The 16,853-nt window shown below is 37.5% G+C and overlaps 1 protein-coding gene and 1 long non-coding RNA gene across 13 annotated transcripts in view; one reads left to right on the forward strand and one right to left on the reverse strand.

The window, feature by feature from the left end:
• Positions 1 to 16,853, forward strand: part of LOC142982390 (uncharacterized) — a 147,841-nt gene that overhangs the window by 96,472 nt on the left and 34,516 nt on the right. The window lies entirely within an intron of this gene.
• The window catches only part of unc79 (UNC-79 domain-containing protein), a 139,289-nt gene continuing 122,436 nt past the window's right edge, over positions 1 to 16,853 (reverse strand). For all 12 annotated transcript variants that reach the window (XM_076128863.1, XM_076128860.1, XM_076128859.1 and 9 more), the window contains one exon: positions 1 to 16,853. This exon is cut by the window's right edge and continues 30,966 nt beyond it. The gene's annotated coding sequence lies outside the window, so the exon portion shown is untranslated.

Raw genomic sequence — 16,853 nt, forward strand, 5'->3', positions numbered from 1 at the left:
TTTTACCACATAGAAGTTTAATGACACAATTATATTTATATCTAATCCAAAAATACTTTCGTTTGAAACAACTATTAACAATAATTTTATTCTAAGTCGAGCCAGTACAGCGCGTCTTCAGAACATTGGCGGACGCAACTGTATGTCCACTCGACAACACTTACAGACTATAGTTATATATTAACAGTTTTATAAACAGTTATATAGGCTTTGGGGTCAAAGAACATATTATACAGTCCCCGAAGATAATATACAGTTGATGCTCGAAAAATAGTAAAAAAACATAACCATACTTTTTCAGGAATTTTCTTTTTAACAAATTTTGAAAATAACAAACAATGTTTTTTAAATGTTGAATCAAAAAACTAATTTCTTTCAAATTTTGAAAAAAACATAACATTTCTCCTTTAATTTTGAAACAAACCAAACTTTCTTAAACAGTTCTTAATTAATTAGTACATAGTTAAAAACAGTAGTGTATAAGTATACAATTTTATTAAAGGGTTTTCGTACCGACATACTTTATTTAGAGCAACAAATGTTCCAGGAAAATGATTTATTTCGTTCTTTCGTATTGCAACTTTTTAACAAGTCCCACTGGTATAAATTAAAATGTATTTTTGTATAAGTTATATTCGATGTTCATAATTCAGGCTTAAACCAGACAGATGACAATAAACTCGCCCTTTAATTGGTTATATGACAACAGACTCTTATGTACAAAACACCGTTGTTGTCCAACCCGAAAGGAGACGGCTTTAGTGAACTTCTTTGTTATCTGGCTCTTAGACTAACATCGGCACGTCCACCCTTCAGTACTGCTAAATTTATTTACATTATTTTCTAACATTTGTATATATACACTGTTAAGTCAAATTCGGATTTATTCCAATAGGCCCGGAGCTAGACGAGACGGCATCGCAAATATAAATTCAAGATTATTTCTTCCACATTTTTTCTTCATTTTACTTCGACAATTTGAAATTTGTTTTCTATCTGAATAATAAATAAAACTTTGCATTGCCATTCCGTCTTTAGGCTATACCAAGCAAATTTTGTGTTCTCAATTTTGATTTCCTTATTAATATGTATTTACACAATTATTCGTGATGCTTTACAAACGTTCTTTGGTATATTTACACTTACAATTCTAGGTTATCCGTATATCAATTAAATCTAGAACATTGCCGAAGACTGGGTTTGAAGATAGAATAGGCCAGAATTTTTTTGAAGTGTCAAAGAATAAGAAATATTGTATCAAATAGTTTTTAATTTATAGCCGAGCGCCACTATTTTAGATCTTCAAGGTTTTTTTTAGAGTTAGAAACAGCTCGAGGTGTTAAACTATTAGCTTCCATTAGTGATATCTTTTTTGCATTATTTCTTATTCTTTGATATAGCAAATGTCTAGACGAAAAAGACAAAAAAAAACAACTTAACGATAGGTATACAATTTCATCACAGATATTTTTTGTAATTGAGAATTTTGGACAGGTAGGTGTCTTATTTCTAAGTTATTTTCATTAATTACAATATTCCAACCAGCGACGTTTACTTGAAAGCTTATATTTTAACAAGTTGAGAGGAACCTACAAACTACAAAAATATAGCGAAACAACAAAATATTTTTTGTATTCTTTCGTGAGAAAGAATACCTTAAATTAGTTAAAATTACTTAATTATGGTCTTAATTTTTAATACTAATTATTTGGCACCTTTTTAAATCTATCATGTGAATATTTACACCTCTTCACCCCTAAATATATTTTTACACCTACATATTATTATGAATTTATTTACGGCTTACCAGAATTACTTACTAACTAGCACTTTACCTTAAATTACAAGAGGGTTGGCTCTTGACCTAACTATATCACATATGTATCGACTTATTTACATCTTTGACTTAAAATTACGAAATAATCATAATTTACGAAAATTAATTACGAAAATTATTTTTTAAATAATTGTTTAATTTAATAACACAATGTGACGAGCTTTAAATAACTTAATTTTGGTTATAAAATTATTTTAAACGCCTAACTGTTTCTTTTTCATGACATAAAATTAGAGTTAAAAGAAAGATTTTATTTTTGATATTGTTTATTGGTTTTTGAAAAAGTCTAAATCAGACTGTTAACTGAACTTTGTAATTTTTACATGTTGATACTATTTTGTTTTGTCAGAAAAAAAAGAGTTGTTTGTGTTGTGTTGAAAGAAAAAAAAAACAAATTATAAAAATGTTATTATTGTTTTTCTGGATAACATAATAAATCAAAATAGTGTGACCGGAACTTAATTTGAAGAAGTAAAATATAGAAAATAATATAATTTAAAAATAAGATAAGCCCTAAATTAGAATCCTTCATCAAATAAATATTGCCATACCAAAAAATATCAACACATTAAATAAATCCGGTCATACAGAATCTAACCTAACTAAGCCTAGACCAAGATGGCGCCGTGCACCTATCTAGGACATTTATACTATGTATTGTTGTCTCCTTTGAATTGCCTATCCAGGACTTAACTTACACCTTAAAATACTTATAAAGTATTGTTGTAACGGATTTAAAACGGTTTTTTAAGCATTTGGTACATTCATAACGGCTTAAATTTTAATTTTTTTATTGAATTTTAATTTTGCGTTAATTTTTGCGGGATAGCAAGTGCGATGTATTTTTTATTAGTCATTTAATTTAATTTTAAGATATTTTTTGGCGGTTGTAGAAGCGTTACCAATAGTCTGACTACTGTTCATGCAGTTAGTAAATCCGGAGCATTTTTGGTAGCCATAATTTTTTCTCTTGAGTTATTTTTTGCGGCTGTAGCAATGTCATGTAGTCTAAACATGGCTATGTAGGTAGGCTGATGAGTATGCATATTATTTTTCTTTTATAATTTTCACCTTGCGTTACTTTTTGCGATTGTAGAAGCTTTATCAAAGGTGAGATGGTTAGCAGAGTCGGAGTATTTTGGATTATAATTTTTTGGATCATTATATTACGCCTAGACTATAAGCGTGTTTATTAGTCTATATTTCAGAGGTTGTGGAAATTATCATTTCCTATCAATTAGCGTTCAATGTGGTCGTGAAAGGGTTTAGTTAGTTTCCCAGTTATGTGGATACAGAAGCAGATATCCGTTACAACCCTAAATTTATTTAACTACTATATTAATATTAATGCGACAATGTCGCTCTATAGGTACTAGCCCATAAGTTCACAGTATTCACAATTTTAATTTACATCTTAATATTATATTTTAATTTATTCTTACATCTAATAGTATACTTCCCTACATTTTCATGTACCTACGTATGTACAACTTATGATTAGATTTACAATCGAAAACATATCCGTGTGGATATTGAAATTATATATAATTATAAATAAATAAAATAATCATACGTAATGAAAAAATAAATGAGTTTATTTTCTGCGCACAACAAATAATGAAGAAAACTTAATTCTGAGCTAAAAGAATCGCATTCCCGACTTATTTAAACTGTCAAATTAAATAAAACCATTATTCTCAAATAACCAAAGATCCATTTATAATAAGCGGCATTGTAGAACAGAACTTGAAATAAATAGCAATATTTGTATTTAAAAGCCGGTGTGTTTTCAGAGCATGTTGCACTAACCAAAGTTGCTCTTGCTTTTACAGCAGGCGTTATTACGGCTGACTCTTTGAAATAACTTTAAAATATCAAAAACATGGTTATAAGAAAACGTATCGTTAAAAAACCATAAAAATGCTCCAAATAATAAAAACAATATGTCATAAATTATTGTAAAAAAGTAAATATAACGCATCCACGAGGGTATCTTCACGATATTTTATTATTTTCTATCCTAGTCTATATATATAACCTAAGGCAGGGCGACAATACTGTCCACAGCACCTGCTCTAAATCTAATGGTACATGCCTTTCATATCTTCTGCTTTACGCAGGTTCTTGAGTAATATACAACTTAACACTATCAACAGGGCTCACACATTCGACAATCTTATCAATCTACCCCAAGTTTAAACCGCTTCGAAATTACCCAGTTGGACGATAATTTCAGTTGTCAAGAATATCCAGATGTAACGAATATTAATTTCAGTTATTACAACGGCTTTTAAAAGTGTAATCATCAGGGACATTTCTTCCAGATTTGTATTAAGCCCACCACAATCATACGTCTTATTTGTCCTTCGCTCATTCACACGTATCTACATTAATATTAAATCGATAGTGACATTAGTTATCTTATTTCTGCTTATATGACTAAACTCTTATCTAGATGTTAATATTCAGGATCAGCGCGACACATTGTATGTTGTTCATATTATATCATTTTGTTAGTTTTTGAGTTGAGTGTAATGTTTATGTCACTCATAGTTGTTGTAGTCGATGCGCTTCAAGTGATATAATAATATGATTGAATGCAGGCGCGTGTCGCGGAGGCCGCGAGCGTGTCAATGTGCCCCTGTGTCCTGAGCGCGCCGCGCGTGTTGTTGATTCACTGCGCGCTTACACACACGCGCAGGCTCGCGGCGGGGCACGAGGTGTGGCGCCCCTGGCTCCAGTCAATGTTCTGGCTCCCTCACAGTTGTAATACGTATAGTAGCGAGCAGCGGTGCTTGTCAGCAGAGTGCAGTGAGGGGGTGGTACCGACCCAGGCGGAGTGCGAGCCGACTCCTACCACCCGTCGATGACGTCACGTCGCGACACATTTACACGTTTGACGAACACGCTTCTGCGTGCTGGTAGTGTTAATATACTGATGGTCTGTTACGTAACGTGATTTTATGTAGGTAAACGGCTCCTCGACTATTTATTATTATAACTTATAACTACTTAGTACCTACAATGTTAATCTAACAGGGCGTCACATTAGGACTAGCTCCTGAACTTACAATTAGTACTGCATTTAGACATTTTTTATCATTCTCAAATGTACATCTTAATAGTTACAATTTAGGTTTGTTTATGTAGACGCAATACCTTTCGCCTCGCGACGCGTATTGACATAGACAGTTGTTCTAGGCTATGATCAATTTATGCCCGTGTTTACTAGTCGCGAAGTCATGTGCGTCCGAACTACAGCAAGATGCACAACTGGACGCTTGGTGCTTTACGTCCACAGAAACGATATCCATCAACTAGGTTAATCGCACCATCATACGCACACACACACACATACACTCACACACACAGATGCATGCACACATCATACACGCAAACACGCACACAATCGCACGCACATGTTTTCATTAGAGCAGTCCTTGCAGGGCGTCTCATTGAAACTAACACGTGTGCTTTCTTACAGATAAAATTATTTCTAACGCTACATGAGTTTTCAATTGATATTGTCGTTTAATCATAGTGGTTTTTGGTTTCGAATGTACAACTTATATGACTAAACTCTTATCTAGATGTTAATATTCAGGATCAGCGAGGCACATTGTATGTTGTTCATATTATATAATTTTGTTAGTTTTCGAGTTGAGCGTAATGTTTGTGTCACTCATAGTAGTTGTAGTCGATGCGCTTCAAGTGACATAATAATATGATTGAGTGCAGGCGCGTGTCGCGGAGGCCGCGAGCGTGTCAATGTGCCCCTGTGTCCTGAGCGCGCCGCGCGTGTTGTTGATTCACTGTGCGCTTACACACACGCGCAGGCTCGCGGCGGGGCACGAGGTGTACCGCCCCTGGCTCCAGTTAATGTTCTGGCTCCCTCACAGTTGTAATACGTATAGAAGCGAGCAGCGGTGCTTGTCAGCAGAGTGCAGTGAGGGGGTGGTACCGACCCAGGCGGAGTGCGAGCCGACTCCTACCACCCGTCGATGACGTCACGTCGCGACACGTTTACACGTTTGACGTACACGCTTCTGCGTGCGGGTAGTGTTAATATACTGATGGTCTGTTACGTGACGCGACTTTATGCGAATGGCTTCTCGACTATTTATTATATTATATATTATTAGTATCTACTAGTATCTACAATGTTAACCTAACAGGGCGTCGCATAGCGACTAGCTCCTGAACTTACAATTATTAGTGGATTTTAGGGTACGTCGTCATTCTCAAATGTACATCTTAATACTAACATTTTGAGTTCGTTTATGTAGACGCAATACTTTGCGCCTCGCGACGTATAAAGTCAACAGTGAGAACTTGTGCGCAAATACGCGTTTTGACATTAACAGTTGTTCCAGGCTGTGATCAATGCCCATGTTTTCTAGTCGCAAAGTCATGCACGTCCGAACTATAGCAAGAAGCATGATGCACATCTCGACGCTTGGTGCTTTACGTCCACATAAACGACACTCATCAACTAGATCAATCGCACCAACATACGCACACACACATATACACACTCACACACACAGATGCACGCACACATCATACACGCAAACACGCACAAAATCGCACACAATCGCACGCACAAGATACAATTATTTCTAACGCTACATGAGTTTTCAATTGTTATTGTCGTTTAATCATACCGGTTTTTGGTTTCGAATGTACAACTTATATGACTAAACTCTTATCTAGATGTTAATATTCAGGATCAGCGCGACACATTGTATGTTGTTCATATTATATCATTTTGTTAGCTTTTGAGTTGAGCGTAATGCTTGTGTTACTCATAGTTGTTGTAGTCGATGCGCTGCAAGTGATATAATAATATGACTGAGTGCAGGCGCGTGTCGCGGAGGCCGCGAGCGTGTCAATGTGCCCCTGTGTCCTGAGCGCGCCGCGCGTGTTGTTGATTCACTGCGCGCTTACACACACGCGCAGGCTCGCGGCGGGGCACGAGGTGTACCGCCCCTGGCTCCAGTCAATGTTCTGGCTCCCTCACAGTTGTAATACGTATAGTAGCGAGCAGCGGTGCTTGTCAGCAGAGTGCAGTGAGGGGGTGGTACCGACCCAGGCGGAGTGCGAGCCGACTCCTACCACCCGTCGATGACGTCACGTCGCGACACGTTTACACGTTTGACGAACACGCTTCTGCGTGCGGGTAGTGTTAATATACTGATGGTCTGTTACGTGACGCGACTTTATGCGAATGGCTTCTCGACTATTTATTATTATATCTTATAACCACTAGTATCTACAATGTTAATCTAACAGGGCGTCACATAGCGACTAGCTCCTGAACTTACAATTAGTAGTGGATTTTGGGCACGTCGTCATTTTCAAATGTACATCTTAAGAGTTACAATTTTGGTTCGTTTATGTAGACGCAATACTTTGCGCCTCGCGACGTATAAAGTCAACAGTGAGAACTTGTGCGCAAATGCACGTTTTGACATTAACAGTTGTTCCAGGCTGTGATCAATGCCCATGTTTACTAGCCGCAAAGTCATGCACGTCGTAACTATAGCAAGAAGCATGATGCACCACTTGACGCTTGGTGCTTTACGTCCTCATAAACGACACCCATCAACTAGATTAATCACACCATCATACACACACACAGAGATGCACGCACACATCACACGCAAACACACAATCGCACGCTCATGTAATTATTAAAGTTATCCTAGCAGGGCGTCACATTGGGACCGGCTCCTGTTCTTATTCTATGTATTCATCCTTTGCTCATTCACACGTTTATTTTTTATAAATACAATAATTACTAAAGCTATATTAGTATTACATCGATATTGTCATTCCAAGTTATTTGATTTCTGCTTTGAATGTACAATACAAATGACTAAACTCTTATCTAGGTGTTTATATTCAGGATCAGCGCGACACATTGTATGTTGTTCATATTATATCATTTTGTTAGCTTTTGAGTTGAGTGTAATGTTTGCGTCACTCATAGTTATTGTAGTCGATGCGCTGCAAGTGATACATATAATAATATGATTGAGTGCAGGCGCGTGTCGCGGAGGCCGCGAGCGTGTCAATATGCCCCTGTGTCCTGAGCGCGCCGCGCGTGTTGTTGATTCACTGCGCGCTTACACACACGCGCAGGCTCGCGGCGGGGCACGAGGTGTACCGCCCCTGGCTCCAGTCAATGTTCTGGCTCCCTCACAGTTGTAATACGTATAGTAGCGAGCAGCGGTGCTTGTCAGCAGAGTGCAGTGAGGGGGTGGTACCGACCCAGGCGGAGTGCGAGCCGACTCCTACCACCCGTCGATGACGTCACGTCGCGACACGTTTACACGTTTGACGAACACGCTTCTGCGTGCTGGTAGTGTTAATATACTGATGGTCTGTTACGTGACGCGACTTTATGGGAATGGCTTCTCGACTATTTATTATTATATCTTATAACTACGCGTACTAATGTAAACCTAACAGGGCGTCGCATTACGACTAGCTCCTGAACTTACAATTATTAGTGGATTTTAAGGTACGTCGTCATTCTCAAATGTACATCTTAATACTAACATTTTGAGTTCGTTTATGTAGACGCAATACTTTGCGCCTCGCGACGTATAAAGTCAACAGTGAGAACTTGTGCGCAAATACGCGTTTTGACATTAACAGTTGTTCCAGGCTGTGATCAATGCCCATGTTTACTAGTCGCAAAGTCATGCACGTCCAAACTATAGCAAGAAGCATGATGCACACCTCGACGCTTGGTGCTTTCCGTCCTCATAAACGACACCCATCAACTAGATCAATCGCACCATCATACGCACACACACACATACACACTCACACACATATTTGCACGCAAACACGCACACAATCGCACACAATCGCACGCACACGATACAATTATTTCTAACGCTACATGAGTTTTCAATTGTTATTGTCGTTTAATCATACCGGTTTTTGGTTTCGAATGTACAACTTATAAGACTAAACTCTTATCTAGATGTTAATATTCAGGATCAGCGCGACACATTGTATGTTGTTCATATTATATAATTTTGTTAGTTTTTGAGTTGAGTGTAATGTTTGTGTCACTCATAGTTGTTGTAGTCGTGAGCTGCAAGTGATATAATAATATGAAGGAGTGCAGGCGCGTGTCGCGGAGGCCGCGAGCGTGTCAATGTGCCCCTGTGTCCTGAGCGCGCCGCGCGTGTTGTTGATTCACTGCGCGCTTACACACACGCGCAGGCTCGCGGCGGGGCACGAGGTGTACCGCCCTTGGCTCCAGTCAATGTTCTGGCTCCCTCACAGTTGTAATACGTATAGTAGCGAGCAGCGGTGCTTGTCAGCAGAGTGCAGTGAGGGGGTGGTACCGACCCAGGCGGAGTGCGAGCCAACTCCTACCACCCGTCGATGACAAATGGCTTCTCGATTGTTCATTATTATAACTTATAACTACGAGGACTAATCTAAACCTAACAGGGCGTCGCATTACGACTCGCTCCTGAACTTACAATTAGTAGTGGATTTTGGGCACGTCGTCATTTTCAAATGTACATCTTAAGAGTTACAATTTTGGTTCGTTTATGTAGACGCAATACATTGCGTCTCGCGACTTATAAAGTCAACAGTGAGAGCGTGTGCGCAAATACGCGTTTTGACATAGACAGTTGTTCCAGGCTGTGATCAATTTACGCCCGTGGTTACTAGTCGCGAAGTCATGCACGTCGTAACTATAGCAAGAAGCATGATGCACACCTCGACGCTTGGTGCTTTACGTCCTCATAAACGACACTCATCAACTAGATTAATCACACCATCATACACACACAGAGATGCACGCACACATCACACACGCAAACACACAACCGCACGCTGATGCTATTATTATAGTTATCCTAGCAGGGCGTCACATTGGGACTTGCTCCTGTTCTTATTCTATGTATTCATCCTTTGCTCATTCACACGTTTATTTTTTATAAATACAATAATTACTAAAGCTATATTAGTATTACATCGATATTATCATTCCAAGTTATTTGATTCTGCTTTGAATGTACAATACAAATGACTAAACTCTTATCTAGGTGTTAATATTCAGGATCAGCGCGACACATTGGATGTTGTTCATATTATATCATTTTGTTAGCTTTTGAGTTGAGCGTAATGTTTGCGTCACTCATAGTTATTGTAGTCGATGCGCTGCAAGTGATACATATAATAATATGATTGAGTGCAGGCGCGTGTCGCGGAGGCCGCGAGCGTGTCAATGTGCCCCTGTGTCCTGAGCGCGCCGCGCGTGTTGTTGATTCACTGCGCGCTTACACACACGCGCAGGCTCGCGGCGGGGCACGAGGTGTACCGCCCCTGGCTCCAGCCAATGTTCTGGCTCCCTCACAGTTGTAATACGTATAGTAGCGAGCAGCGGTGCTTGTCAGCAGAGTGCAGTGAGGGGGTGGTACCGACCCAGGCGGAGTGCGAGCCAACTCCTACCACCCGTCGATGACGTCACGTCGCGACACATTTACACGTTTGACGAACACGCTTCTGCGTGCTGGTAGTGTTAATATACTGATGGTCTGTTACGTGACGCGACTTTATGCGAATGGCTTCTCGACTATTTATTATTATATCTTATAACTACTAGTACCTACAATGTTAACCTAACAGGGCGTCGCATAGCGACTAGCTCCTGAACTTACAATTATTAGTGGATTTTAGGGTACGCCGTCATTCTCAAATGTACATCTTAATACTAACATTTTGAGTTCGTTTATGTAGACGCAATACTTTGCGCCTCGCGACGTATAAAGTCAACAGTGAGAACTTGTGCGCAAATACGCGTTTTGACATTAACAGTTGTTCCAGGCTGTGATCAATGCCCATGTTTACTAGTCGCGAAGTCATGTGCGTCCGAACTACAACAAGATGCACAACTGGACGCTTGGTACTTTACGTCCACATAAACGATACCCATCAACTAGGTTAATCGCACCAACATACGCACACACACACACACACACACACATACACACTCACACACACAGATGCACGCACACATCATACACGCAAACACCTACACAATCGCACACAATCGCACGCACACGTTTTAATTAAAGTAGACCATGCGAGGAGTCTCATTGAAACTAACACGTGTGCTTCCTAACAGATACAATTATTTCTAACGCTACATGAGTTTTCAATTGTTATTGTCGTTTAATCATACCGGTTTTTGGTTTCGAATGTACAACTTATATGACTAAACTCTTATCTAGATGTTAATATTCAGGATCAGCGCGACACATTGTATGTTGTTCATATTATATCATTTTGTTAGTTTTTGAGTTGAGCGTAATGTTTGTGTTACTCATAGTTGCTGTAGTCGATGCGCTTCAAGTGATATAATAATATGACTGAGTGCAGGCGCGTGTCGCGGAGGCCGCGAGCGTGTCAATGTGCCCCTGTGTCCTGAGCGCGCCGCGCGTGTTGTTGATTCACTGCGCGCTTACACACACGCGCAGGCTCGCGGCGGGGCACGAGGTGTACCGCCCCTGGCTCCAGTCAATGTTCTGGCTCCCTCACAGTTGTAATACGTATAGTAGCGAGCAGCGGTGCTTGTCAGCAGAGTGCAGTGAGGGGGTGGTACCGACCCAGGCGGAGTGCGAGCCGACTCCTACCACCCGTCGATGACGTCACGTCGCGACACATTTACACGTTTGACGAACACGCTTCTGCGTGCTGGTAGTGTTAATATACTGATGGTCTGTTACGTGACGCGACTTTATGCGAATGGTTTCTCGACTACTTATAATTATAACTTATAACTACGAGGACTAATGTAAACCTAACAGGGCGTCGCATTACGACTAGCTCCTGGTCTTATAATGAGTAATGGATTTAGACATTTTTTCATCATTCTCAAATGTACATCTTAATACTAACATTTTGGGTTCGTTTATGTAGACGGAATACCTTGCGCTTTGCGACGTATAAAGTCAAGATGGAGAACGAGTGCGCAAATGCGAGTTTTGACGTAGGTAGTTGTTCTAGGCTGTGATCAATTTAAGCCTGTGTTTACTAGTCGCGAAGTCATGTGCGTCCGAACTACAACAAGATGCACAACTGGACGCTTGGTGCTTTACGTCCACAGAAACGATACCCATCAACTAGGTTAATCGCACCAACATACGCACACACACACATACACACTCACACACACAGATGCACGCACACATCATACACGCAAACACCTACACAATCGCACACAATCGCACGCACACGTTTTAATTAAAGTAGACCATGCGAGGAGTCTCATTGAAACTAACACGTGTGCTTCCTAACAGATACAATTATTTCTAACGCTACATGAGTTTTCAATTGATATTGTCGTTTAATTATAGTGGTTTTTGGTTTCGAATGTACAACTTATATGACTAAACTCTTATCTAGATGTTAATATTCAGGATCAGCGCGACACATTGTATGTTGTTCATATTATATCATTTTGTTAGTTTTTGAGTTGAGTGTAATGTTTATGTCACTCATAGTTGTTGTAGTCGATGCGCTTCAAGTGATATAATAATATGATTGAGTGCAGGCGCGTGTCGCGGAGGCCGCGAGCGTGTCAATGTGCCCCTGTGTCCTGAGCGCGCCGCGCGTGTTGTTGATTCACTGCGCGCTTACACACACGCGCAGGCTCGCGGCGGGGCACGAGGTGTACCGCCCCTGGCTCCAGTCAATGTTCTGGCTCCCTCACAGTTGTAATACGTATAGTAGCGAGCAGCGGTGCTTGTCAGCAGAGTGCAGTGAGGGGGTGGTACCGACCCAGGCGGAGTGCGAGCCAACTCCTACCACCCGTCGATGACGTCACGTCGCGACACATTTACACGTTTGATAAATTCGTGACACTGGGTCATGTGTATCTTGTTATATAAAGGAGATGGTTGACGGACTATGAAGATAATGTTACCCATTGAACAAATTCTATCTCGCGTTATAAAACGCCTCATGAAATTGCTCAGGCAATGTTTTTTTGTACGATTGAAATTATTATTAACGGGGCTTTATAGTTACGACTTTGTTTTCATTGTTTTGCAGATACATTATTAGTTGATGAAATATTATTTTTTCTGTATTAAATAAAACATCCCCTATAGTCATTTTTGATAAATAATTTATAAACTTCCTGTTGATTAATAAAATAAGAAATCTTTTGTTTTGTTGTTTAATATAAGGTTTTAGGATTAAAACCTAGCAAGAGCCTAGATCTTATCAACGAGGTTCGTTATTAAATAATATTATAAATCATTGGCTTAGTGTTTGAATTGAATATGATACTTGTAAACGAAATTAATGTTGCGTTCATTTTTTTAAAATTGTGACGTTTTTATTTCACCGTACTAGTTGTATTGAGTTTCTTAATTGGATTTAAGATTATATTATTTGATAATTAATGTACAAGTTCCTACTAATAAAATAACTAGAACCTAAGTGAGTAAACCTAAAAATCCTAATTATTACTAAACTTATACCAATGTAAAATAGTATTAATATGACCAGACTAATCTATCATAACTTTAGGACAATCTTCTGAACGTATTATCTTATATTAATATATTACAGCCCTTGTATATACATATATTATTATGTACACATATATAAATATATAATTATTATATATGTTATATTATCTTATGATAAACCTTCGCTCCCCTGGAGTATCGTAAGGAATACCTACGTGTTAGCCGATCTTGTAGTTTTGTCGTTTTTTAATGTACACTTACATTAAACCTTAATGTTAATTATAATTATTATCACATATAAAAATATTATGAAAATATTGGGCGCCATAAAATATGAAATTTACAAAAAATATATATAAGTAAATAAAATCGAGTAAATTATTAATCACAAAAAAATCTCTCACCCAAACCAAAGGTAATGAAAGTATATAAACAAATTATTTCACATATATAAAAACAAAATATTAAAATAAATAAATCTTCCTAAACAAATAAATAAATTACCAATACTCAATTGATAAAATAATAAATAACTTATTTTAAGAAATTTTGGAACACGCGATGTCTACATTTTCATTTACATCTTAACCTACATCAATTCATTCATACAAAATTCAGTTGCGAAACTATTACATGCCATCCACAGTCACACATGAGAATAGGAGATCACCCAATTAAATCGTCAACCAGCTTCTGGGGTTATAAGTATCTCTGTGAAGTGGTCAGTAGTCCCGGGTCCGGCCAAAATGTCTTTTCTGAGTTTTCTGTTACCAGTTTCTCAGATATTGAGCAAGTTAGGAAGTTGGGATCGTAGACTTCCGTGGCTCGGAGAGTACGTAAAGTCGTTAGTCCTACGTCTGACCTCTCACTAGTCGTGTCGGTTTAGCCGTTACACTGGGCTATGAGAGTAAAGAAATACAAAGTGTGTGTAACTGTGTATTATGCTCACACTATAAACAATGTTACAGTTGACTGGTTGCAATGAAACTGGCTGCTGTTTGCGAATATCGGCTAGGAGGACATTATTGTTCAATTTTATTCGAGCTATCCGTCCCTGGAAATAGACCAGGATAGAGACTCAAGACCACGTGTACAGAGGTGTTGAAGCGAGACATGAAGGCATGTGAGGTTGAAGAAGACGACGTCAAGGGTAGAACGAAGTGGAAAGAGAATGGAATAGCTAAGAAGAGAGAGAGAGGGAGAGGGCGAGAGAGAGATACACATCCACACACCTTTTCATACTGACACACTGAATGTAACTAGATACATGTATTATTAACCTAATTTAAACTTATTATTATCATTAATAAGCTATCAGGGCGATTGTCTCAAGCTCCTGGTTTAAATCTAAAGTTTGGCACAATCATTTTATCTTTGTTTTTTTTTATAGCTACCAATTTATGTATACATATTTAAATTTACAGTCTATAAACCAAGGCAAGTAAAATATATTGACAATAAATCAAAAGTATTCATCAAAATATCCCTAAAATAAATGACCGGGTAGGACTTCAAACACAATGGAACAAATGGTCAAAACTAATATACCTCGAAAAAGGTTAAAAGACGAAAACTAACTAAAAAAAAGGAGAAGCATGTGTCATAAAAAATACAGCTTGAAGGAAGCTTTATGTAATAATAAAAAATATTAAGTATAAAATACTGTCATATTTAAAAAAATAAATAAGAATAATAAAGAAATATACATAGAAATAATAAATGAGAAAAAAATAATAAAATAATTTACACTAAAACGAAGTAGGTATACACTTACCCTAAGTATACTATATTATGTCAAATTATTCGGATTTACTCCGTAATATAGGCTCGCTGACGACATCATGCAATGTACAAGTCCCTATGCTAATTAATACTAAAACCTTATGATTAATTTTGCCAATAAAGTCTCTGTCTTTTATATTTACATCTTATAAATTATATATATTATTCAAAATAAAATTATAAATGTACTGAATTATAATGTAAAAATATTGAAATTATGTAACGGTAAAATATCTATAAAATAGTATATTAATAAATAAATGTACCTAATTGTAAAATATTTGTAGAAATATTATAAAATGTAAATAAAAGTACTTCATCTAGGTATTAGATAGACGTTACGTTTTTGGCCATAATAAATTACGTTATGAGCCGTGCCCAACTTTCCGAAAATTATATTTTTTTAAGATTCGGCAACACAGTGAATTTTGTAGATGTACTCGTATACACAAAACTGTAATTTATAGATTAATATGTTGCCAATTTAATTTGTGTGAGTATTTTTTTAATAAAGACATTAAGTTTTATATCATTCATAATGTAGAGCACAATAATTTTTCAATACAGAACTGATATATAGCGACAAAATTATATTTGGTATTGAACTAGTGTCTTAAACAGATTTGGTATTAAATGGCTAGCCAATAGTTACCGCCAAACGTTTTTGAGTGATAAAATCTTACTATTATAATCAATACGAAAGCCTGGCTTTATTTATTGATGTTAGTGTTTCATTAACACCAAAAGTACTGATTTGATTTTGCTAAAATTGAGCACACAGATAGCTTTTTACCTGGATTGACATAGGATATTTTTTTTATTATGAAATTTTTTCACGAGAAGCTATGTTCCAATAATATAACACTAGACGAATGGCTACAAAATTAAATAAATAAAATTTAATAATATAATAAAGAACTTACTTTTTACTTTAAAAACTAGACTATTGTGTAAAGAGGTATATCATGTTAACTTTTTTTAAACTACTTTTATAATTTGCGTCGACCCATCGTTTCAAATCGTTCATATGTACAGTTATATCATACTAGCTTATATAGGTACTCTTAAATGTATTATATATGTAGGCGCGTCAACCTTCTTGTTGAACTTAAATGCTTAATACTTAAAGGCTATTGACTGTTGACATAAGACATAACACCTAGCGCTGGGGAGGCGGCCATTATTAGAAAATTGGGTTGCCATCGGGGCGCACGCACCCACGTGTTGAGGTGGAATGTTAATCGAGTTACATCACTACTATCCTTTATAATTCTGAATGTTGTACATTAATTAGTGATTTAGTAAACGAGTGATAATTATATTGAGGACTATTTTGTGACTTAACAAGCCCTGGTCTCTTTGCTCTATTACCCACGTCAAATGACTGACGAATTCCAATACGATGGCGTTTCTCCGACTCTAATGCCTTTATATACAATTTTAAATATAAGTTACTATTTACATTCCTAAGGAGGTCATGGTACGTTCTGGACTACTTAGACTTTATTTGTATAATGTACAACTTATACTTATTTATTTATATTAATTAGACTATTGTTACACTAGCGACTAGTTTCCTCTATTGTGGTTGTATTATTAGTAATCTGTTTATTAATACTTTAGAATATTGACCGCTTACTTTGTTTTATTTTTGTATATGTAGAAATTTAAATTAACGTCCCCTTTACGTAAATTATGAGAAATAATTGCTTATATTT

This window comes from Anticarsia gemmatalis, chromosome 21 (genome assembly GCF_050436995.1).
Source record: "Anticarsia gemmatalis isolate Benzon Research Colony breed Stoneville strain chromosome 21, ilAntGemm2 primary, whole genome shotgun sequence".
In the NCBI taxonomy this organism is placed as follows: domain Eukaryota; kingdom Metazoa; phylum Arthropoda; class Insecta; order Lepidoptera; family Erebidae; genus Anticarsia; species Anticarsia gemmatalis.